The sequence below is a fragment of the Peromyscus leucopus genome, chromosome 5 (genome assembly GCF_004664715.2).
Source record: "Peromyscus leucopus breed LL Stock chromosome 5, UCI_PerLeu_2.1, whole genome shotgun sequence".
Classification (NCBI taxonomy): Eukaryota; Metazoa; Chordata; class Mammalia; order Rodentia; family Cricetidae; genus Peromyscus; species Peromyscus leucopus.
This window is the reverse complement of record NC_051067.1, coordinates 44,935,160-44,959,279: the sequence shown is the minus strand read 5'-3', so window position 1 is coordinate 44,959,279 and position 24,120 is coordinate 44,935,160. Positions and strand designations below refer to the sequence as shown.

Sequence of the window (24,120 nt, the reverse complement as noted above, 5' to 3'; positions counted from 1 at the left end):
CTTTATTTAAATACAAAATAAAGTATTTTCAAATAATGACAATTTCTCTAAATGAAGTATTATTAATTAGTAGTGACTGTATGCTTTGGGAAAGATGTTTGTATTTGACTGGCTAATTCTCTAAGAATGAAGAATAATAAGTCACTTATAATCACATCAGCTTCTGTGTCACTACCAAACATCTTAAAATTAAATAATTGGCAAAATGACCAATGTTTCCATTGTTATATTCAACAGGCAATGATGCACTGTGGTGGTAGCAGGCAGAAGCTCAAAGGTAAATATCCACGTAGCATGCAGGAGAAGCTAGGTTCAGTCACCAGAATAACAAAGAAATAAGGGCATGGAGGTGGAGTTGCCAAAGATCACATTGAATACAGCATGGTCAGAATGGGGTCAAGCACAAGTTTGGAGTTTTAATATGAAAAGAAAATGATGTACAGCTCATAGAGTATTTAGGTTAGTACAAACAAGTTTTGATGGAGTCCGTGGAAATGGAGACACAATACTTGTCTGCACAAAAGAAGAGGTAGTAAGACAGTCCCCCTCACAATACTTACAATCTTTTTAATTTTTGTTGTAGTTTTCACTTTTCTTTTTTTTTTTTTTTTTTTTTTTTTTTTTTTTTTTTTTGGTTTTTCGAGACAGGGTTTCTCTGTGTAGCTTTGCGCCTTTCCTGGAGCTCACTTGGTAGCCCAGGCTGGCCTCGAACTCACAGAGATCCGCCTGGCTCTGCCTCCCGAGTGCTGGGATTAAAGGCGTGCGCCACCAACGCCCGGCTTAGTTTTCACTTTTCAAAACCATTTTAAACTCAAATATATTTTGATAATATTCTTCCCCTTCTCCCAAGTCCTACCAGATCCTCTCCCCTTCCCTATCCACCCAACTTGAAGTTCTTTCTCAAAAAAGAAACAAAAACTCAATTCAACAAAACTTATAAAACAAAATAAAACCACATCTAAAAAGAAAAAAAACTGCAACCAAATAAAAGTATATACAAAAAAAAAAAGGAAGAAAGAAAGGAAAAACCTCATGGAGTCCAATTATATGCTGGTCAACTACTCCTGAACATGAGGCCCGTCCTGGAGTGTTTGGTATGCCCAGTGTTACTCTACTGGAGAAAACTGATTTTCTCTCTCCCAGCAAGTATAAGTACAAGCTCAGTTGTTAACCTTCACCCTGCTGGCTAGGTTTCCATTCATTCATTCATTTTTAAAATATAATAAAACAAAAACTATTGCCGGGAGGTGGTGGCACACACCTTTAATCCCAGCACACACGAGGCAGAGGCAGGCGGAGGCCAGCCTGGGCTACAGAGTGAGTTCCAGGAAAGGTGCCAAAGCTACACAGAGAAACCCTGTCTCAAAAACCAAAAAAAAAAAAAAAAAAAAAAAAACTATCACATCAAAGTCAGGCAAGACAAACCAACAGAAGGAAAGGAGCTAGCTTTCGTGTGGAATATGCACACACGCTCCTCCTGTAGAGCAGTGTCTACAACTGATCTGACTTCTACTTAGTTCTTGATCGCTGTTCTCATCACCCCTCTCAAGAACTTTTCCCAGTACCTAGGAAGACTAGCAAAGTCCAAATAGCTACCCAGGCACATAACTTTGCAGAATGTTTTCTTCATCCAGCAGAACATCCCTTGTCTTCTGTCTTCATTTGTGAACCCCCCACATTTCAAAGTTCACCCCAACCCTTGATTTTCCTAAGGCTGTCCTCTGATCCCCCTCCAGATCATGAACATCCTCAGTGGCATTCAATAACTTAGCCTCAGCACTTCGCATAAACTACTTAGTGATTCAGAATGCTGCTCCCTCCCAAAATTCTAATCAGTCACAGGGAGAGAAAGCAAAACACAAAGGCTAGCGGCAGAGGTTCCTTTTCTGCAGCTCACCAACACCACATCCCCTTAGCCCCTAACATCCTTTGAACAATACAGGTAATACCTACCTCGCAGGACTTCCGCAAGGAGTATGACACAAGAAATACAAACTGCTAAGCACAATGCCTGGAACAACAGCAGTAACACATACACGATACCGCTTTTGAGTTAACCATACCTGAAACACTTCAGACAAAGCAATGCAGCAAGTTAGGCTCCTTGCCAGAGGTAAGCACGGAAGTCAAGGATTAGAGCCAGGCTTTCCACAAGACTCCCAAGTCCTCCCTCCTCCTCAAGGTATTTCCTGGCAGTGGGTCTCCTTACCACTGGGCCTGGACTGTAAGGCACAGCGAGGGGCCATGGCTTTGAACCAGTCCCCTACTTCTGCTCACAGGTACCAGGTAACACAACTGTGAAGAGAGAACTACCCTACCCAATGCACAAACCAGTCTTACACAGGCTTTGTGGCTTTGAGAAAATAGCTTTTTAATGACTACATTATAACTCTCCTTTTCCTTCTAATTTAGGCCAGAGTTATTTTTCCCTCTTTAGTAATGAATCAAATAATTCATGAGTAAACTGGGGATTCTGCCTAGACTCAGAGTTGGCTAGTAATATACAAAAAGTATATGCAGTTAAGTTTTTAAAAATAAACTCCTTATATCAAGTATCTCATTACACTACTTTCAGTACCTTTGCTATCCACCAAAAAAAAAAAAACTAACATAAAACACATGAAGAATTATCATTTTCAACATTCACTTACAACATGTAAATATAAATGTTGCTTTTGCTCCCTGCAACAGCAATTCATCACCATATAAGTCAACATTTTCCTTATGGTCCTGCTGTATCTCATTACAAAAAAAAAAAAACTTATTTTAATTTATAGTGATTTTCTTCTGTAAAGTAATATTCATGCCAATATAACTTCTAGGTATTTATAACATTGTATTGTAGGCAATGAACAAGGAAAAAAGAAAGCATCACTTCACAACTTGGACAAATATTAAAAACTTCTGACTGGAAACTCAACAGACTATGGATTCTGCTTCTTAACATGGTGTTTTTTATTTCTTTTCACTACTTTAGTCTGGAGTAGTCAAATACTCAGATAGAAAAAAAAGCAAACTGAAAAAAAAAAACAGCGTTGTTCATTTAAAGATCCTCTTGGTAACTGATGGAGTAAACTGAACAGAAGCCTACCCAGAAGACAGCCCACTTCCCACCTTAGCCATGGGACTTCTCTCTCCTCCCTCCCCTGTCCCCTCTTCCTCACTGTCACCACCCTGACCCTCTCCTCCCTCTCCTTCTCCTCCCCCCACACTATAGTTGGTAGGAGGTAGACAAAGGTACCTGACCTATGTTTGATCCTCCACAGGCCCACAGTGGCTGCTATGATTAAAAGTTTGGACTGATGGTAATATTCCCCCAGACACTTGTTATAGAGAAAAGGGAAGAGAAATTCATCTACATGTGAAACCGATAATGAAGGTGTGGCTGTGAAAGTAAGGCAACATGGCAGCAATACATGCAACTCAACTCCTGGTCTAGAAGCCAGCTGGCACAGATTCCAGCATCCAACCAAGGACAGGCAGAGCCAGGAGGAAAGGTTGCTTTCTAGGGAAGACACATTTTCTGAGAGTTCCCATCTGAAGCATTACTAACAAACCTTTTACTGAGAGAGCCTTAGTTCTTTGCAATAGAAACAGTGCTTGCTTTGGCAGCACATATACTAAAATTAGAACAATACAGAGAAGATTAGCATGGCCCCAAGCAATAGTAATACAATGACATCTGACATATTATTTAATGGATAATTGCTACAGTTATTTAGGACTGAAATAAAAAAATACTACTTCACAGGAATGCAGAAAACAAACAAAAATGGTTTTTATACTGCTTACATATAAAAGGTTAATAAAATTTAGGGATATAGTCACAAAAATATTCATTTGTCTTAAGCCAGTTGATATAACATGAAGCTAAGGTTCTTATGAAATATATAAAGCATGTTTGTTACCATGTTGCACAATAAACTACCATGAAATTGGCCTCTTAAACAAATCCACTTAAGAAACATTTTTACCTCAAGAAGTCTGTCTCTCTCAATCCATCTCTGTCTCTCTCTCTCTGTCTCTCCATCTCTCTCTGTCTCTATTTCTCTGTTTGTCTTTCTCTCCTCTCTGTCTTTCTCTCTGTGTCTCTCTGTCTCAGTTGATCTCTGTCTGTCTCTCTCTCACACTTGTCTCTCTGTCTCAGTCTATGTCTGTCTGTCTCTGTCTGTCTCTCTCTCTCTCTCTGTCTCTCTCTGTGTCTCTCTCTCTGTCTCTCTCTCTCTCTCTTGCTCTCTTGCTCGCTCACTCTCTCATGCAAGCACACACACACTTCAGTCTCTCCCACAGATAAAATATTCAGGTATCAGTTGGGCTGAGACATATCTAGAAGCTGACCAGAGAAGATCACCCTCCCAGATTCCTTAGCTTGTTGACTAACCTCCTTGCCTTGTTGCATAAACAGTCTCATCTGTGGAGTTTGCCCATCTTGAAAGATGAGCAGACTGCAGCTGTTTGCATCTTCTAAAACATAGAGATATGCAGAGTGCAGTAAAAAAATAAAAGATAATGACCTATAACCTTTGTTATCTAACCTTTGGCATTGCCTAAAAGCAAGTCCTAATCACTACAAGCCTTAAAGAGAAGGAGATCATTCCAATGATGGGTGTTTGAGGAACATCCAGGCACATCACTGCAAGCCACACTTGCTTTTGTGTTGCAAAATAAGCTATCCAAAATCCTTCTGGCTTAGAAATTTCGTTGTAAATATTTCTTGAGAGAAATATTAATTAAAAACAAAGTCACACATAAATATATTCACTGGCCAAACTAAAATATATTACTGAACTACATCATTATATCAACATTTAAAAAGGTAATAAAATAAAGGAAAAAAATTTCCATCATCATAAGACAAATTGATTTACATTTTCTGCAACCTCTTCTACAAATCTAGAAAAACATGATAAAAATATTGACAGACATATAGATATATAAACAGACACATGAATATATTGATGTGGGCAGACAAATTCATTGGTGGCTGACAACACAGGAAGGCAGGAAAATCCTCTCCCAGCATAGCTCCAGTGTTAGAATTTCAGTGTCTGTTGCCACCACAGATAAGATACCACCTTCCTACTAACATTCAATCTTCTGTTTATCATTGTCATAAATATTTCCTGGGATTGTTTTCAAAAGTGTGAATTACAAGTCAATGCATATAATTTATCTGCTTCTTAAAAAGCATTGTTACACAGTTTTTCAAAAGTAGATTGCCTACTTTTAGGCTAGGTTTTATACAAAGGTAAGTTACAAGATTATAGCTATTGTAAAAATACAGTAAGGCAAAAATATTCTGTGTGTGTGTGTGTGTGTGTGTGTGTGTGTGTGTGTGTGTGTGTGTGTAGACTTTGGTATAAAATGTGTTATAATCAATAGAAATTTTGTTCTTTAATTATTTTCTAATAATGTTTTAATTTTCAATTCTTTGATACTCACTGTGCAGTAGTATAGGCTATGTGCTATCACCACTGTGACCAAATTCTGGACAGAACAGCTAAAATGATAGAAGAATTTACAGCCTCAACAGCCTCAATTGGTGTCTGTCAGCTCTACAGTTTCTGGACTGCAGGGAAAGGCCAGATGTGAAATTGGCCACCTTATGCATGCAGAAAGCAGAAAAGGAATGACAGCTTTTTCCCTTCTCCTTGTCAGTCCACCCAGGCCCCAGCCTATGGGATGACACTGCCCACATTCAGGTAGGTCTCCCTCCCCTTAGCTAATTGTCCCTGGAAGTGCCCTCACAGACACACCCAATGGTCTGAAATACTAGGTCCCTAGCAGTTCTAAATCAAAATAAGTAGATAATGAAGATTAACCATGACAGATTAAAACCAAAGGAATGATTTTATTTATCATTTTTGAAAGAAATAGAGGACAAAGGTACTTTATGATTCAATACCTCAATTTTGTTAAGACCATAGGTTCTCGTTCCATTAAGGAATTAAAGATTAGTTACCAAACTTCAAAAGAGTCAAATTTAATTTAATTTACTTTTATGTGAAATAAAGACATTTTTGCTGTTTATATTCCAATCATTACACTTTATTAATTTTCATTTTAGGACATGCTTTTGTTATCTAATTACTCTTACTAACAAATCTCTGCGGTCACATTTTCACTGATCACAACTCAACTTCTGTTCCCTTTTGCCTTCCAGCTACACTACTGCTTCAACAATGTGAGTTTTTTGAGGGCATGGATTATATCAGAGACAGCTCCAAGTCTTTTTTTCCCATAATAATCACTTAGTAAATGTTTACTAAATTGAACTAAGTAAATAAAAATCTTGGCATTAAGGAATTTGAAATCATATTCCAAGCTTACTACTTGTAGGTAAGTAATGACCTAAATAAGCATTTCGTATGTTCTTTCCTCCCAGGCGCTAGCTACACAATTAATTCTCCAGAAGGTCAAATCTGGACACTAGTTGAAATTCAAGGTTTATAAATGTGCAATTAGGCCAGAAATATATTCTCCTCTAGTCAGAGATCAGCAGAAGATATCCCTGTGACACCACTGGGGACCCTCTAGCCCAGAGGCTGGCCCAAGAGAACTAGGAATCATCCTTAAAGTAGGTATGCTGCCTCAGGAGAGTTCACCTAGTCTCATTGGTCTCACAGAAACTATCAATTTCACAATCAAAGGCTAGGGGACTCTTAACTCTTAGCCTTTTAAGAAGGGCTGAACAACGATGGCCAATAGATTTGAGAGCAAAGCAGGGTGTCTTCTCCAAATGAAAGGCAGCTTGAGGTTGGCCTCTCTCTACATGCATTATTTATATCTACTATGACACAATAACATGGCTTGGACTTTTGGATAAAGTAATAATGAGAAACCTCAGATGTGACTAGGTCCAATAAAACAGTATGACTAATGCACAACGATCTCCATTCCTGCAGCAGAAAATAGCTATAAACCATTTTATTGGCCCAGGTTAGATCTCCACAGGGAAGTAGGTGAGAGCAGTTCTAACCTGCCTACTGTGTCCAGCTGCAGCAAGTGGATCTGGTAAAGTGTTTGGAAACTACCAGAAGTGATTCCCTTCATGTATTCCAGCCCTTCAACAATAGTTACCTAGAGCACCAAAGGACGGGATATATGATTGGCAGTAAAGCTTAGTAGTTGAGAACTTTGAAAAAAGCACAAGTTTCAGTTAAAGTCAGTAGAAACCATGACAACAGCTTACAATTGTCTCTCTAGCATGCACCAACACCAAGGAGCAGCCCAAGGGAAGAGCTGTGGCAGAAGCTGGAGCCAAAGGGCTTTATACAAATTTGTGAGCGCAGAGCAAAGCGGCTGAACTGAGACACTTAGAGGCAGATGCAAGTCCCCTCAAGTCCCTGAGGTTAGTGGGGGCCTATAGCAATAGCTACCACCTTCCCCTCCCCAACACAAAACTGCCAAGCCAGACAGAGCATAGAGAAGGGAACTGTCAACTATATCCCCAACTCAGCACAGGTATGCCAAAATTTTTTTCCAAAAAGTGCTGCTCTGAACCTTATTGAGACGATACCTTGTTAAGACAAGACCTTGCTGAGAAGATATCTCACTGAAATCAGACCTTACTGAGGCAATACCCCAACTGAGATTCTGCCTACACTAAGTCTACTTTAGTCAGATGTGAAGATGATCATTTCACTGAGGCAATGATCCATCAAAAAGGAATGAAAATTCTAAGCACATATCACCAACACTAGTACACTTAATTTTATAAACAAAACACTACTGGATTTAGACATAGGTTAACCCCAACAGAATAATAGTATTTCAATACTGTATTCTTGCCAATATACAGACATTCCCAGTAAAAAACAAATAATCAAAGGAAACTGTAGATGTAACCAACCGTCTTATTAAATAAGAAACACAGAACCAATATAAAAGAGAAAGTCAGGAGGTCAGAGCTCAGAGCTAAAATCTCACCCTTCCTCCTGCGGTGGTCCCAGCTTCTTGAAAGAGAGCTATTTCCCTGTGTGTAAGTCGGTTCATAGTCATTCTGCCTTCTCATTGGTTGTAAACCCAAACACATGACTGCCTTGTCACTGTCTGTATGTACAGCCCCCTAGGTCTTAAAGGCATATGTCTCCAATGCTGGCTGTATCTCTGAACACACAGAGATCTATGGGATTAAAGGCATGCGCCACCACTGCCACACTCTGTCTATGGCTCTAATAGCTCTGACCCCCGGGCAACTTTATTTATTAACATACAATCAAAATCACATTTCAGTAGAATTAGAATACCACCACAGGAAACATTTGAGTTAAATGATATTATAGATCAAATGAACCTAACAGACATCTACAGCACATTCCAAAAAAACCACTGCAGAATAAACTATTATTCTGAGCAGGCAATGGAAGAAGATTCTATAGAACAAGTAGTATGAAAGGACACAAAATAAGAAAAGAAATACAGTAAAATTGAAATAATTTCTTGTATTCTACTTGACCAAAATGGAATAAAGATAGTAATAAACATCAATATAGTCTGTGGAATACACACAAACCAGTCAAGACTGAACATCACACAGTTGAGCATGAATTGGCTACCAAAAAATAATAAAGAAATCTTTAAAATGCTTAGAATTGAAAGAAAATAAAAATACAACAGGCCAAAATGTAGAGACTATAAGAAAAACAACACTAAGACATAAATTCATAACTGTATTGAAAATCAGAGCATTTTCAAATAAATTAATTAATGGTGTAACAAGTGAAGTCCAAAGTCAGCAGAAGGAAATAAGTGATCAATATCAAGGCAGAAATTAATGAAATAGAAATAAAAAGAACAAAAAAAACCCACAATTGATGAAATACAGTTGTTTCCTTGACAAGATAAACACAATTAACAAACCCGTTAGCCAAAGAAAGAGAAGATCCAAATTAACAAAATTGAAGGTGGTAAATGATATATCATAGCACATATTGATGAAATTCAGGAATCATTAGGACATACAATAAAAACTTACATTGCACTAAATTGGACAATCTTTAAGAAGGGTAAATTCATAGACTCATAAACCTACCAAAATTAGATAAAGATTTTAAAACACAACTTAAACAAATACATAAACTGTAACAAGGCTACAGTAGTAATAAAAATAAAATCTACCAACTTTTTAAAAAGAAAAAAAAAGGCTAAGTCTATATGAAGTCCTGGAAAGTCTGCAAGATCTTGCAAGAAGAACATTAATATTTCAAAAGCTATTCCAGGGTTTGTAGAAATGATTAGTGCTTAAGCACATTTTTTGCACATGCAGAGGACCTGGGTTCAATTCATCCATATTATGGCTCACATCAGTAACTCAAGGAGATGGGACAACTTATTCTGGCCTCTGTGGGCATCAGGCATGCATGTGGTACACAGACTTAGATACAGATAAAATACCCATGTACATGAATAAAATAAAATAGAAATAGTCCATTAAAATAAAAAAATATTATCAAACTCCTTTAATGAAGTAAATATTACCCTGGAACTAAAGCCAGATAGACAAAAGACAAGAAACTTGAAGACCAATCTCCCCAATGAACACAGATTAAAATATTTTCAATAAGATATTTACAAATTAACACAAGAAAATATCAAGAGATCATGTGCCACAATGAAGTATGTTTTGTTTCATAAATGTAAGGATGCTTCAATATTAACAAGTCAATAAATGCAACACATCTCTTCATGATAAAGATCCTGAAGAAACTTGGAATAGATAGAAAATACCTCAACATAATAAAGGCTACACATTATGTTTCAGTGTCTTTTCCTGTTGCTATGATAAAATACTCTGGAAAAAACTGAAGAGAGAAAGTGTTTATTTAGCTCACAGTTCCATGCTATAGTCCATATTGCAGAGGAAGTCATAGCAGAAGTTTGAGGAAACTAGTCACTTTGTATTCACAGTAAAGAAACAGAAGTAACAGTCAAGTTTCACTGCCTAGGAAATTATACCACTCACAAAGGCAGGGCTTCCTTTAATTAATATAATCAAGATAATCCTCCACAGATATACCCAGAAGCCTATATCCCAGATCATTCTAAATTCTGTTAAGGTAACAATCAATATTAACCATCACATGATAACTCTACAAGCAACTTTTTATTAGATGAAGAAAAACTCAAAGTATTTCTACTGAAATCAGGCACAAGACAATGGTGTTGACTGTCGACTTTTATTCAATATAGTGCTGCAGATCTTAATTAGAATTTAAAACCTTCTGCATAGGAAAGGAAACAACTACCAAAAGATATGGTCTTTAAAAAAATGGGAGAATTTTTTGTTAATCTTCACTACCTATGCATCTGAAGGAGCCATAACATCTAAAAAATGCAAAAAAAAAAAACAAAATAAACACACAAAAAAATCAACATCTGATGCAATAACTGGGCTAGTGAAATGAGCAGGTTAGTTCAATAACATAGCTATTATAAATAATTCTGGAACAAATGTTGATTTTTCAAGTATCTCTATGATATATTGATTTGAAGTCCTTCAAGCAAAAACTCAGGCAAATGAAATGGCTGAAATGAACAAATATGTGGTACAAACAGCCAATAAACATATTAAAAACTGTCAATATCTTCATTCATCAAAAAAAGGCAGATGACATTCTATTTCATTCCAGTCAGAATGGCAGTAATCAAGAAAACAAAGAACAAATGGTGACTGCTATGCAGACAAAAGGCAACACTCATGCACTCCTGGTAGGAACATAAATCATCCACCTACTGTGGAAATCAGTATGATGTTTCTCAGTATACCTTCCCTATAACCCAGCATTACCTAAACACTAATCACAACAGTTAAGTTATAAAACCAACCAAGGTGTCCATCACCTAGAGAAATAGATAAAGAAAATGGGGTTTGCATTCACAGTGTAATTAGTTAACTACAAACAATAATGAAGCCACATTGTCTGCAGTAAAATGAATAAAAGTGGACATAATCATATTAAGCAAGTTAAGTCAGTTTCAAAAAGTCTTATTTGTAGCCAGGAGGTGGTAGCACACATCTTTAATCCTAGCACTTGGGAGGCACAGGCCAGTGGATCTCTGTGTAGCTGGAGTTTTCTCCAGTCCCACCCAGACCTGCAGTCACTCAGACCCAAATAAACACACAGAGGCTTATATTAATTAAAACTGTATGGCCTAATAGTGCAGGCTTCTTGCTAGCTAGATCTTACACTTAAATTAACCCATAATTCTGATTTATGTTTAGCCACGTGGCTTGGTACCTTTTCCCAATTTTGCCTTCACATCTTGCTTCCTCTGTGTCTGGCTGGCGACTCCTGACTCAGCCTTCCTGTTCCCTGACTTCTCCTCTCTTTGTCCCGCCTATACTTCCTGCCTGGCTACTGGCCAATCAGCACTTTATTTATTAACCAATCAGAGAAACACATTCACAGCATACAGAGCAATATCCATAGCATCTCTGTGAGTTCAAGGCCAGCCTGGTATCTAGAGTGAGTTCCAGGACAGCTAGAGCTGTTAGACAGAGAAACTCTGTCCAAAAATAAATAAAAAGTCTCATTTGTATGACCTAGACTCTATGTTAGATGGGCAAAATTATAAATGAATAGAAGACATGAAAGAGGAAGCAAAACCATCTGGGAACCAAGAGGACAAATGAGAGGGGAGGGAAGGGAGAAAGGAATTTAGCGGGATAGTGGGGAAAAATATTCTCTAAGCTACTACACAGTATAGCATACACTTACATGAAAATGGCCCAGAGAAACTGCGCATATTAAAATATAAGAAAAATGAAATAACAACTTGGCTTGACCACTGAAAATGAATAGTCACTACTGACAAAAGAAAACAATAAACCTTAAGGAATCACTAAGAGAAAGACTGTAGAGACTGTTGTCCCCCTGTTCTTTTAGCCATTTATTTCACCAGGAATTCTCTGTTCCCATGTTCTTCATGTCCTCTTCTGACCTCTTCAGGCACCAGACACACATGTGGTACACATACATACATTCAGGTAAAATACTCACATTTAAACAAACACTGTTAAAGAAAGGGAAGGAGTATTACTAAGTTCATCCTATGAATTCAGGATTAGCCTGATAGCCAAATGAGAAAAGATACAACAAAAGTGGTATTGACCTGTTTCCCTCATGAGCACAGGCTTAAATTTTTTCAATAAAATTCTTGCAAAACCATATTCAAGAACACATTAAAAGATAGATCTAGGCCCCTGGACAGGATGTCTTACAGGCCCAAGCTGCTACTGAGGGCCATGTCTGGGTTCCTGGTCCAGCTTCAGCTGGAGTCTGTGTTGATGTCTGTGACCTGTTTCATATCAGGAGGCCTTAGATGAAATCAGGGGACCATACTAAGCTGGTCCCACCCTTCAGTGTCCCTGAGAAAACTGGCCTTGCCTCTCATTGGACACTACAGCTAGAGAGCTGGCCCCTGCACTCTGGAGAGATGGCTCCATCACTCACCATAGGTCAGGGTGAACCAACCCTAAGGGCATGGACATAAGTGAGCTCTGTCCAACCCCTTGCCTGAGGTAGGTGGCCCCAGTGGCCTAGACTGACCAGCTCAGCTACCACCCAGGCCCACAGCGAGGCCTTGGGCTGGCCCACCCTAGCATCTACCCCATCTAGGACCTGTTGCAGCTCGAGAAGGGACTGGTCCTGTGGTATAATATTCACAGGAGCTCCATGACTCAGGGTGGCCACAGGATATCCTAGAGGAGTTCTGGGGAGGATTCAGTGATGATGGTGTACCAGAAACCAGAGGCCTTAAACCAGACCAGTGACTCACTGCAATGAACATTTGCTAGTAATCATGATAGAACAAAAGGGTACAATACACGTAGGCCCCCAATGCCACCAGGGTAAATGAAGAAGTGTTAGAGAAGGAAGAAAGAAGGAGAAGCAAATAGGATGTTTTGTTGTTTTTCTTTTGGTTTGTTTGGGTTATTTTCTTGTTTTTGTTTGTTTGCTTGATTAATTTGCTTTGTTTTCTTTTGGGAGGGGTGCTGCAGGGGTGATGGGAGGATATGGGGGGAACAGGAGATGAGCAGAATTGGGGTACATAATATGAAACTTCCAAAGAATCAATGAAGAAATTAAATTTAAAAAATAAAAAAGAGATAGATCTCTGTGTTGGTTCAGGCCAGCCTAGTCTACATAGTGAGATAGTGAGTTCAGGCCAGCCAGAGCTAAAATGAGTCTCTCTCTCTTCTCTCTCTCTCTCCTCTCTCTCTCTCTCTCTCTCTCTCTCTCTCTCTCTCTCTCTCCATATATACATATACTTATACATGGATATATATATATATATATATATATATATATATATATATAAATACTCTCCACTAAATGAAGAATAAGGTAAGAGTGCCAACTCTCACCTCACTTAATATTGGTAGTGCTAAACATCTCAGTTAGAGCAAAGCATAAGAAACAGGAAAAGGGGTTAGTAGAAAAGAAAGAAGTCACAGTTCCCCTATTCACAAGTGATATGACCCTATATTTAAAAGGCCCCAATGACTCCACTGGAAAACTTTCAGAACTAATAAACACTTTCAGAAGAGTAGCAGTGGATACAATTTCTACATAAGAAATCAATAGCCTTAATATAACAATCATGAACTTGCAAAAAAAGAAATCATGGATAAAATCCTATTTAAATTTTAAATGAAATACCTAGAAGTAAATCTATCCAAGAAGGTAAATTGTCTATAAGAAAACTTTAGGAACCAAAGAAAGTGAAGATGACCCTAGACAACAGAAAGACTTCCCCTGTTCATGGGTTGGCAAAATCAAATTCATACAAATGGCAATATTCCAAACTCTACAGATTCTGCTGTGGGATGTCTTTCTGTATGTGCAGATTCTGCTGTGGGATGTCTTTCTGTATGTACAGATTCTGCTGTGGGAAGTCTTTCTGTATGCTGTGAATATGTGTTGCTCTAATTGGTTGATAAATAAAACACTGATTGGCCAGGAGCCGGACAGGAAGTATAGGCGGGGCAAGCAGATGAGGAGAATTCTGGGAAGAGGAAGGACTGAGTCAGGAGTTGCCAGCCAGATACAGAGGAAGCAAGATGACAAGGCAAAACTGGAAAAAGGTACCAAGCCATGTAGCTAAACATAGATAAGAATTATGGGTTGATTTAAGTGAAAAAGCTAGTCAGTAATAAGTCTGAGCTAACAGCCAAGCAGTTATAATTAATATAAGTTGCTGAGTGATTATTTTATAAGCAGGCCACAGGACTGTGGGGCCTGGCAGAACCGGAGAAACCTTTTCACTACAGTACCAATGTAACTCCTGTCAAAATTCCAACCACATTCTGCGGTGTAGGAAAAAAACTCACTAAAATTCATATTGAATCACAAAACATCCCAACTTGCCAAAGAAATCCTTAAGAAGAGCAGATGACAATGAGGCCTTACCATGTCTGAACTCAAACTATACTTCAGAGCCATAGGTTGTTTCCTGCTTCTGTTTTGTTTTTATAAGTAAAAATGGAATACCACTAGTACAAATCAGAAGTACAGACCAGTGAAATATAGAGGAATCAGAAATAAGCACAGTCACCAATGGTCCTACTTCAGTTTCTATTGTGATAAAACATTCTGACGAAACATAAGGTGAGGAAGAAAGGATGTATTTGGTTTATACGCTACAGTCCATTGTTGAGGAAAGCCAGGGCAGAAGAACCTGGAGACAGGAACTGAAGCGGAGACCACAGACTAAATCTGCTCACTGGCTTGTTTCCTCTGGCTTTCTCAGATACTTTTTTGAAAACAAATATATCCCAAGCCCACCTGCCTAGGAATGGCACCACCTGCAGTGGGCCAGGCCCTCCTACATCAGTAACTGAGAAGGAATACCCTCACAGGCATGCCTGCTGGCCAGTCGAATTAAGGCAATTCCAGGGTTGGGATTTTCTCTTACCAAGTCACTACTGACTTTCGTCAAGCTGACAAAAACTAACCAGCACACTAATTTTTCAACACAGAGTCAAAAACATACATTTGGAAAATAAAACAACCTTTTCAATAAATAGTGTGTAGAAACTAGATATATGACTATACTAGAATGAAACTAGATCAATATTTCTCACCCTGAAGAAAATAAATTCAAAATGGATCAAAGACCTAATATAAGACTTGAAACTTTGAAACTGCTAAAGAAAACACAGTACACAGAAAATGAGCTCTCTCATTCACAGACAATGTAATGCTTTAAATTGCTAAATCTATCAACTTCAATTCCTTTTGCACTGAATTTAATGTACACCCTTCTACAAATATTATATAAGTGATTTTCCATATTTTAAGACCTATTAAGTTTTTTAATATGTAAATCTTTAATACATCTGGAGTTAGTTCTAGTGGATGAGGTGAGTTAGAAATTTGACTTTTCCAAATGAAGTAGAGGGAAAGCCTGAAACAGCTGGGAGAATCTCCAGGAAGAAGGCCAGACATAGACAAGCAATATTCTTGAGGGGAAACCATAAGAAAAAGAATCCTGCTATGGAAAGCTGGACTGGGGAGCAGCAGCTTCTCTGCAGACAGACTGTAAAACAAGCTGAGGGGAGTTTCCCCTACTTGCCTTGCTATGTCTCTAACTTCTTCCAAATGGCTGAGTCACTAATATAAATGTACACTACTTAGTTCTTCAATGTTAAATTGTAAGGAAGGACTATTATGTAATAAAGGAGAATGCTGACAGAACTCAAAAAACACCTAACCATGCTTTGTGTTTTTATGAGGTAAATACCAAATTAAAATAATTCCCTATTACCTAAAAATGAATAAACATGAAAAGATAAAACAAGTTTCATTAAGACATTATATCCTACAAAAGAAAATACATTAAACATGTATGGAGATCATATAGCAGAATAATAAGTGAATTTGAGAATGTATCCATTTATGCTTTCACAGAAATTAAACACTAAAATCTCGACAATGAGAAAGCAAATGTAAGCTAGAGAAAAATCAGCAATTTCATTAAAAGAAAGAATAATGAACAAACACCTCAACGGAATCTAAAATAACACTAGAGTCTGTGTAGTTCAAACTCTGCAGTACAGAGAATAATAGTGTCACGTGCACTACAAAAAACGTACCCAGGTAAAACTAGAAAAGAAAGGACAAGAATGTCAGCATGTACCTCCGCCAAAGAATAAAAACAGTGGAAAATACCTGCTGAAAATTCAACCTACAAATAACATGTTAGAGGAAGAAATCTAAATAAACAGGATAAAACATCTGAAATTACATTAGAGACTTTCCCCAAGAGTATGGTTGCAGTTGCTATTATTACTGCACTTCATCACATTCATCATAAAAAGATAAAAAGAGTGGAAATCAGCTAGTTCTGCAATGTGTACTAAGTGCTAGAAAAATGAGAATCTCTTAAACAATGTATTTTGGCCACTAAGAAATTCAAGTTTGTACTCAAATATTGTCTTTCCTAACAAGTTAAGTTCAAGTTAAAGTCCATCAAAGTTAAGTAGTCTGTGTCAAAGTCAGACTTGGTTGGAAATAAGTCAAAAGTGGAGTGGAAGGCTTCTGATGGGATTATCATGAGGTTACTGGCTGGAGTGACCTGGTTTGTGGGGCAGGAAAACCACAAAAAGAACTATAGGATATGCAACCTGCATGGTTCCCTGTACTTCTACCTGTGAATGAGAAATTACTTACACATTTGCCATCACTATGACCCAAGCACAGGAAAGACACATGAGTACTGAGACAGATAGCAAAAGTGGATGAAACTTGAATAAAGGGGCAGGAAGAAGGCCCTGATCCTCTTTGGGCCAATATGATCAATAAATAGCCTCTTCTGCACTTTCCCAGTACATGGCTCATTAGTTATGTCAATAGAGTAGTAAGAAGTGTGAGGAGATATTTGGCCTGTCTATATTCATTTAGATTATTCAGAAATTTAGTATCATAAACAAAATTAATGAGCTAAGTAAAAATACAAATGTGTTGGTCAAAAACTTGATCTAATATAGGAAGACATTAATTAAATCTAAGCAAATCTGTATGATTATTTTTCAAAACTATGGAAATATCCCTCCACAAATTTTAAAGGCAGGTTGGTGTAGATTACTCCTATTCATTGTATCACAGATAGAACAAATCATCTAGTTTTTCATTAGGGAAAGAATATTTCTCAAGAATTCTATATGCAGATTTTCTTATACTTGATCAGACAACATAAAGGTAACATCAAATTATGTAAGGTAGATAAAAACATATCACTCATGCATCCAGAATACACCCTCAACATGTACCTAAAGAATTCTGTATCCTACTTCAGAGATGTTAGATACAATTTTATTCACAATAGGTAGGAAATGGGATCAGCCAAGCATCCATCAACTGATGAATGGATAGTGAAAATGTGGCACATATACACAATGGAATTTTATGCAGCTGTAAAGAAAAATAAAGCTTACTAAATTTTCAAGTTATTTGTAAGTATAACTTGGGTAAAACTGGAAAAAAATTATACTGTGTGAAGTAACCACATCAAAAAAGACAAGTGCCTCATACTGTCTCTTATATGTGAATCCTAGCCTCAGAACTTTAGTTTTATAAGTTTGTCTTGGAACACCTGTGGAAGCCAGGAAACTACAAGGAGACACAGGGACAGAGTAGTAAAACACAGGTAAAAGGAAAATAAAGAGAGAGTATACTGTGGGGAAAAGGCTTATGTAGGAAGAGAGTTGGGGGGATTGGGGAGATAAAGATGTATAGGAGAGGATTAACTAAAATGTAGATTGCAAGACAATCACATTTGGAGGCATACTGTGTAAGCCAATTAAATATGTGCTTTTAAAGTATTATAAGGGAAATATCCTACACTGTTGGATAATTAAGCAAAAACCTCAGTGTCAGGTGTGGGATACCTCCTTATGAGTTGTTGGTCAAGGAAACCCCCAAGGCTCCCAAAAGATTCAGGTGCTTGCATTTCTTCTTGGTTCCCTGCCAGAAATAATGGAAAAGACGCCATTGTTGAAGACACCATACACCTTCACAGCATGATACAGAGAAATCAATTTGGAATTGAGCTAGAAGTTTCCTCCCTGCTGGCTAGCTTTCATAGCATGAGAAAATGCTGTGCAGGCTGCTGGGAGAGGAAAAGAATCAACAGTCCAAACCAGCTGTGAACCCTATAAACAGCAATCAACCTGCCAGACAAGATGTGCTTATATTTGCAGTTTGACTGTTATGGAGATAACCAACTGGCCTCTGATTAAATTTGAGGCCCATTCCATAGAAATGAATTCAGGTCTGGTATGTACACTGAGTCAAAATCACATGACTGAGGACTTAGGCCCTAAAGGGAACTTCCTATTGTTGTACAACTAAACTGACATGCCCCAAACTACCTTGCAAATATTTATTTTTATAGTCATAAACGAATACTATTTGCTGTATTAAGCACAGAAGCTTCTCTTTACAATGAAGGATGATGAATGCAGAGGCTCATAGCTGATCCATGCCCTGGGAATAAGAGTTGAATACTACACCCTAAACAGGACTGTATTTTACCAACCCCTATAAGCCTCAGGGATATTATGGAAGAGGAAAGGGAAAGAATGAGAGCGCCAGAAGATGATGGAGAGAAGGGCTGCTAAATGCTATCTTCTAGACTACATGGCCATGGCAATTATGATCCTTCATCAGTTGAAGTTTTGTTGGTCATGTATAAGACTGGGCCTGTCATTGGTGAATAATGGACCAGAGAGATATTGCAGTGCTCTACTCCTCCCTGCTGAATTATTAGTTGAACTGAATCTTCATGGTGAGCCAATGAGACTCTGGAAGACAGTTTCATGACCATCCTCACACAAGAAGCCCCTCATTAAGCACAGTGGGTCACAAAACAGTGAGATGTGAACATGGGAAAGGGACCTGGGTAGGGGCTGAGAGCAGTAAGAGGGAGATAAGGGAGGGTGGGGTGAAAGTGAAAAGATTGTATAATGTATAATGTTAATTTGTCAAATAACAAATTTAATTTTAGAAGGGGGTAAAGCATATGTATATACTCTAAATCACTAAGAACAAACTATACACCACATGTTTTAAAAGAAAACAGAGAAAAAATTTAAATCATTTTAAAATGTTTCTATACTATGTATTTTGATCATATTCTTTCCCCTCTGCCAAGTCCTCCCAGATCCCAACTTTATGCTCTCGCTCTCGCTCTCGCTCTCTCTCTCTCTCTCTCTCTCTCTCTCTCTCTCTCTCTCTCTCTCTCTCTCTCTCTCACACACACACACACACACACACACACACACACTCTTTCTTTCTCACACACAGAAAGGAAGGAAGGAAGGAAGGAAAGAAGGAAGGAAAGAAGGAAGGAAGGAAGGAAGGAAGGAAGGAAGGAAGGAAGGAAGGAAGGAAGGAAGGAAGGAAGGAAAAATCAAAAAGACAAAAAATACTAACTAACTCATTAAAAAAATGGAGGTAGGGCACAGAAAAATGGGGAGCCTGTTTTGTGTTGTTCAACTACTCCTAAGAATGAAGCCTGCCTTAGAGAGCGATTGATACACTCCGTGGCATTTCACTGAAGAAAAACTCTTTTTTCCTGTGCCAGCAGGTTGATTGCAAACGGTTTCTCGGTTGGGGTGGGACTTCGTGGTCATTTTCATTCTCAGTCCTGGGATTTTGTCTGACTTTAAGTTGCACAGGTTTTGTTGTCACGGTCTCTGGGTCTCTGTGAGTTTATATGTGCATAAGCCCTGTTGTATCTGGAAGACTCTCTTTCCTAGAAGTCAATCACCATTCCTGGCTCCTACAACATTTTTGCTTTCTCTTCCACATAAATATCTTACACCTTGAGGGAAGGGGTTTGATAATGACATCCCATTTAGGGCTGAGTGTGCCAAAGTCTCTCACTCTCTGCACACTGTCTGTTTGTGGGTCTCTGTGTCAATTACCATCTATTGTAAGGAGAAGCTTCTCTAATGAGGGCTAAATGATGCCCTCATCTGTAGATACAGCAATATGTCATTAGGAGTCATTTTTATTGTTCTGTTCCTTTAGCAGAATAATAGTCATGTTTTCCCTTAACACCATGACCTATGTAGTCTCACATTCCTGGCCTCAACAGTATAAGCTGTTAGTTTCCTCTCATAGAGTAGATCTTAAATCCAATTTTTAAAAAGTGTTGGGTTACTCCCATAACCTTTACACCACTGTTGTACTAATATATCTTGTAGGCAGGCCACTGCTTTAGGTTTCAGAGTTTGTAGCTGGGTAAGATTGAAGACTAATTTTCTCCAGTGGTAGTATAAGTAGTAACCTCCAGTTCTGTGAATGCTAGTCAGTAGAGCTGAAGCTTCTAGTAAAGCCACTATGGAATCAGTGTGTGTTTCCTCAAAAAATATATCTACTGCAAAATCCAGCTATACCACTGTAAGGCATATAACCAAAAACTCTACATATTACAGAGAGGCACTTGTTCATCCATGTCCATTGATGCTCTATTCATAATAACCAGAAACTGAAAAGAACCTAGATGTCTATCAACTGATGAATGGATAACAAAAATGTGCTACATTTATAAGATGGAATATTATCCAGCTGTTAAGAAACATGAAATTTGAAGGTAAATCGGTGGAATTATAAGCAATCATCCTAATGAAGTGACTCAGACGCCAAAAGACAAATACTGAGTATTTTTTTTTATGTGTGAATGTTGGCTTTTAATATTTAAATATGTGTGCTTCATTTGGAATATCCACAGAGGTTAGATGGCTAGGAAGGGACCAGGAATAGGAAGATGATCATCCAAGGAAGGAGAGATAGAATATAAATAAATAATAAAGAAGAAACTAAAATAGGAAATTTAAATAGGGAGAGGAAAGAGAAGGTACAGCAGATGAGAGAATACAGGGAGAGAAAACTAACACTAAAGGCCTTTTGAAAAGCTATATGGAAAACTACTACTCTAGATGCTTCCTAAATTATGTAAAATAAATTTAAATAATTATCATATAATGGGAGAAACAATGGCCCAACTAAACATCATACACTAACAAGGAAAACTGCCAGTACCAGGGTGAGTTGCATCTCATTGAGTTATTAGCCAAAAGGGTCCCACAGATCCCCAGCCAAACATTACAGGCTATTGTCAAAGCAATTAATTATCCTCAGAGTAAATATTTTTAAAAATTCAAATCATATGTTAATAGTTTGAACATAAATATATTAGTAACATACAGATAAATATCCAAAGGGAAAAATCTAAGCAACACTAAGAGGTCTATGGAAATCAAAATTAGGCCAAAAGCTTAAAGTGAATATGGAAATAAGATAAAGCTGGGTATGGTGATACAAGTGAGGATCTCAAACTCAAGGGTAACTCAAGTTACTAGAACCTGTCTCAAAGCAAAACAAAACATAAATAATAACAAAACAGCAAAGGCTAATGTGATATTAATATGATTTAGGTACCATTGTTGTGGATATCTCTCTATATAAATAAAACACTGATGGCCAGTGACCAGACAGGAAGTATAGGTGGAACAAGGAGAGAGGAGAATTGGGGAAACAGAAAGAAGGGGAGAGAGAGACACTGCAGCCACCGCCAGGACAAGCAACATATAAAGACGCTGGTAAGCCACCAGCCACGTGGCAAGGTATAGATTTATAAAAATGGGTTAATTTAAGATAAAAGAACAGTTAGCAAGAAGCCTGCCACGGCCATACAGTTTATAAATAATATAAGCATCTGAGTGATCATTTTATACGTGGATTGTGGGTCTGCGGGGCTTGGTGGAACCTGGAGAGAAGCCCTCCAGCAACAAATGGCGCCCACCTTAAACCTAAAAATATTTAATAATCAATTCTAAACAGAGCCAAAACCAGGTTCCTGCTTCATGTCTCATATGGGCAGCTAGACACACTATTAAACTAGCTTCAAAAGAATATTTTATTTAAAAACTTAATTATGTGTATTTTCTTCTCTCTCTTTCTGTGTGTGTGTGTGTGTGTGTGTGTGTCTGTGTCTGTGTGTGTGTGTCTGTGTGTCTGTGTGTCTGTGTGTCTGTGTGTCTATGTGTATGGATACTATACACATGAATTCAGGTACTCACAGAGGCCAACATATCAGATTCCATTGTGGGTGTAGGGAATTGAACTCAGGTCCTCTGTCAAAGCAATACTCACTCTTAATCATCTCTCTGGGCCATCTCTAGACCCAAAAGAATATTTTAAGCATAGCTGTGGTAGCACATGCCTGGATTCCTGGCCCTTAGAAGAATGTAGTAGGATTATAAACTCAAGGCCAGCCTAGGCTACATAACAAGATGCTGTCTCAAGGAAAGAACAGAGTTGCTGAGTTAGGGACGAATGCAGTAGGATTGGGTAAATGAAGAATGATAGTGGGCTTTTTAAAAGGCCCAACTGGGTATAAGCCAAAATGATGATGGTGGTGGTGATGATGATGATGATGATGATAGTTTAACTAAAGCAGTAAGAAACAATGGAACAAAAATATAAACTCTAAAACCATGCGGTGCAATGTTTGTATACTTAAAATAAGTTCAAATCATTGAGGGATTATGAATAATTATAAGTTAAAAGGGTGAATTATCAATAGAATTTATACAAAAATATAAACTATGCATATTTAAATCACCACTACAAAAAATAAAAGTAGCCAGGCAGCAGTGGCGCATGCCTTTAATCCCAGCACTTGGGAGGCAGAGCCAGTTGGATCAAGGCCAGCCTGGTCTACAGAGGCAGACCCAGAACAGGCACCAAAACTATGTGGAGAAACCCTGTTTCGGGGGGGGGGGAATTGCTACAACTAACATGATAAATATAATATGAATATATTCATATTAGACATTGTCAATAAGGAATGCATGTCACTGATATTTACAAAATAAGATAGCTACAGTGAAAGTTGTTCTCAAGTCTAAGAAGTACACTAGGAATATCATTTTCAAAGGAAAAAGATATTTGCTTTCTAGCCCATTCCTCATAATGAATGCTTACAGAAAGGTACACTGATCCAAATGACATGGAAAAGGCCATTGACATAAAAACCTGCTGAGTACCTATTGATAAGTTTTAGGCTTCCTGAAGACATCTCCATTGCCATTGCAACAAACCTAATCAGACAAAATCAGAAAAAGCCCAGATTTAATGGGTAAAGCACTCCCAGGCAATTCCCCGGCTTGCAGAGAGGACACAGGAATGGGAGGCCAGAGGAACCACATATCTGTTTTCTAGGATGCTGCTTATATGCCCTGTGGGAGTACTCTTGAGCCTCTCTGGGGGAGGAGCTGTGTTTGGCAGACTTTGAAGGGGCAGGTTTAGGGAAAGAGATGAGGTGTGGAGTTGAGGTGACTCTTCTACCAGATTCCTTCCAAACATTCCAGATTCTTTGGGTATAGGGATGCCAGGGTACCAGGGGTTGAGATGGAGCTCCCACCCAAACACCTAGACCATGACTAAAGGTAAAACAGAACTGAAGGCATGATAAAGGAATGAATTAGACAGCTCCAGTTTCAGAGAGTGTCCTGTTTTAAGTCACAATAGTATAAAAGAAATACAAATAAAACACTTTTTTAATCTATGGCACCAATTCTTCTATGAGCAAAAAGAAATAAATTTGGGGTGGATGAGGGACATGATACTCCTAACCAGTCTCTTTAAATACATAAATAGCCTTAAAGGCCCAAATCTGCAAAGGATAGCCAAGCAGAACTGAAGAGGATCTTAGGTTAAGTATCCCAGTGTTGCTTCTTCTTCAAGACAGACCTAGCCCAACACCCACCCATGATTGTTTGTTTGTTTGTTTGTTTGTTTGTTTGAGGGCATGGTCTTAATCTATGAAGCTTAATATTTCTCTCTTCTTAAGACTTAAACTAGACCACTTTTTAACTAGGCTGTAAATAATGCTGTATCTTATTTTAATATATACAGAACTTTCTATTTTAATCAATTTAAATGATAAAAATATATGAAGAATTAAATGTTTACTTACTTTCATACAATATTCTTTCAATTTTTTTTTTCACTTTTGTGTTATCTTAAGAAAAAGAATCTGGAATTGTTCTTATACTGTAGACACTATTTTGTCAGCACTGGAGACATCACATAATAATGTGAA

The 24,120-nt window shown here is 38.0% G+C and overlaps 1 protein-coding gene and 1 pseudogene across 4 annotated transcripts in view; one reads left to right on the top strand and one right to left on the bottom strand.

The window, feature by feature from the left end:
* The window catches only part of Sugct (succinyl-CoA:glutarate-CoA transferase), a 737,591-nt gene that overhangs the window by 466,670 nt on the left and 246,801 nt on the right, over window positions 1–24,120 (bottom strand). The gene's annotated exons all lie outside the window — the stretch shown is intronic.
* Window positions 3,597–3,695, top strand: LOC114685949 (annotated as a pseudogene).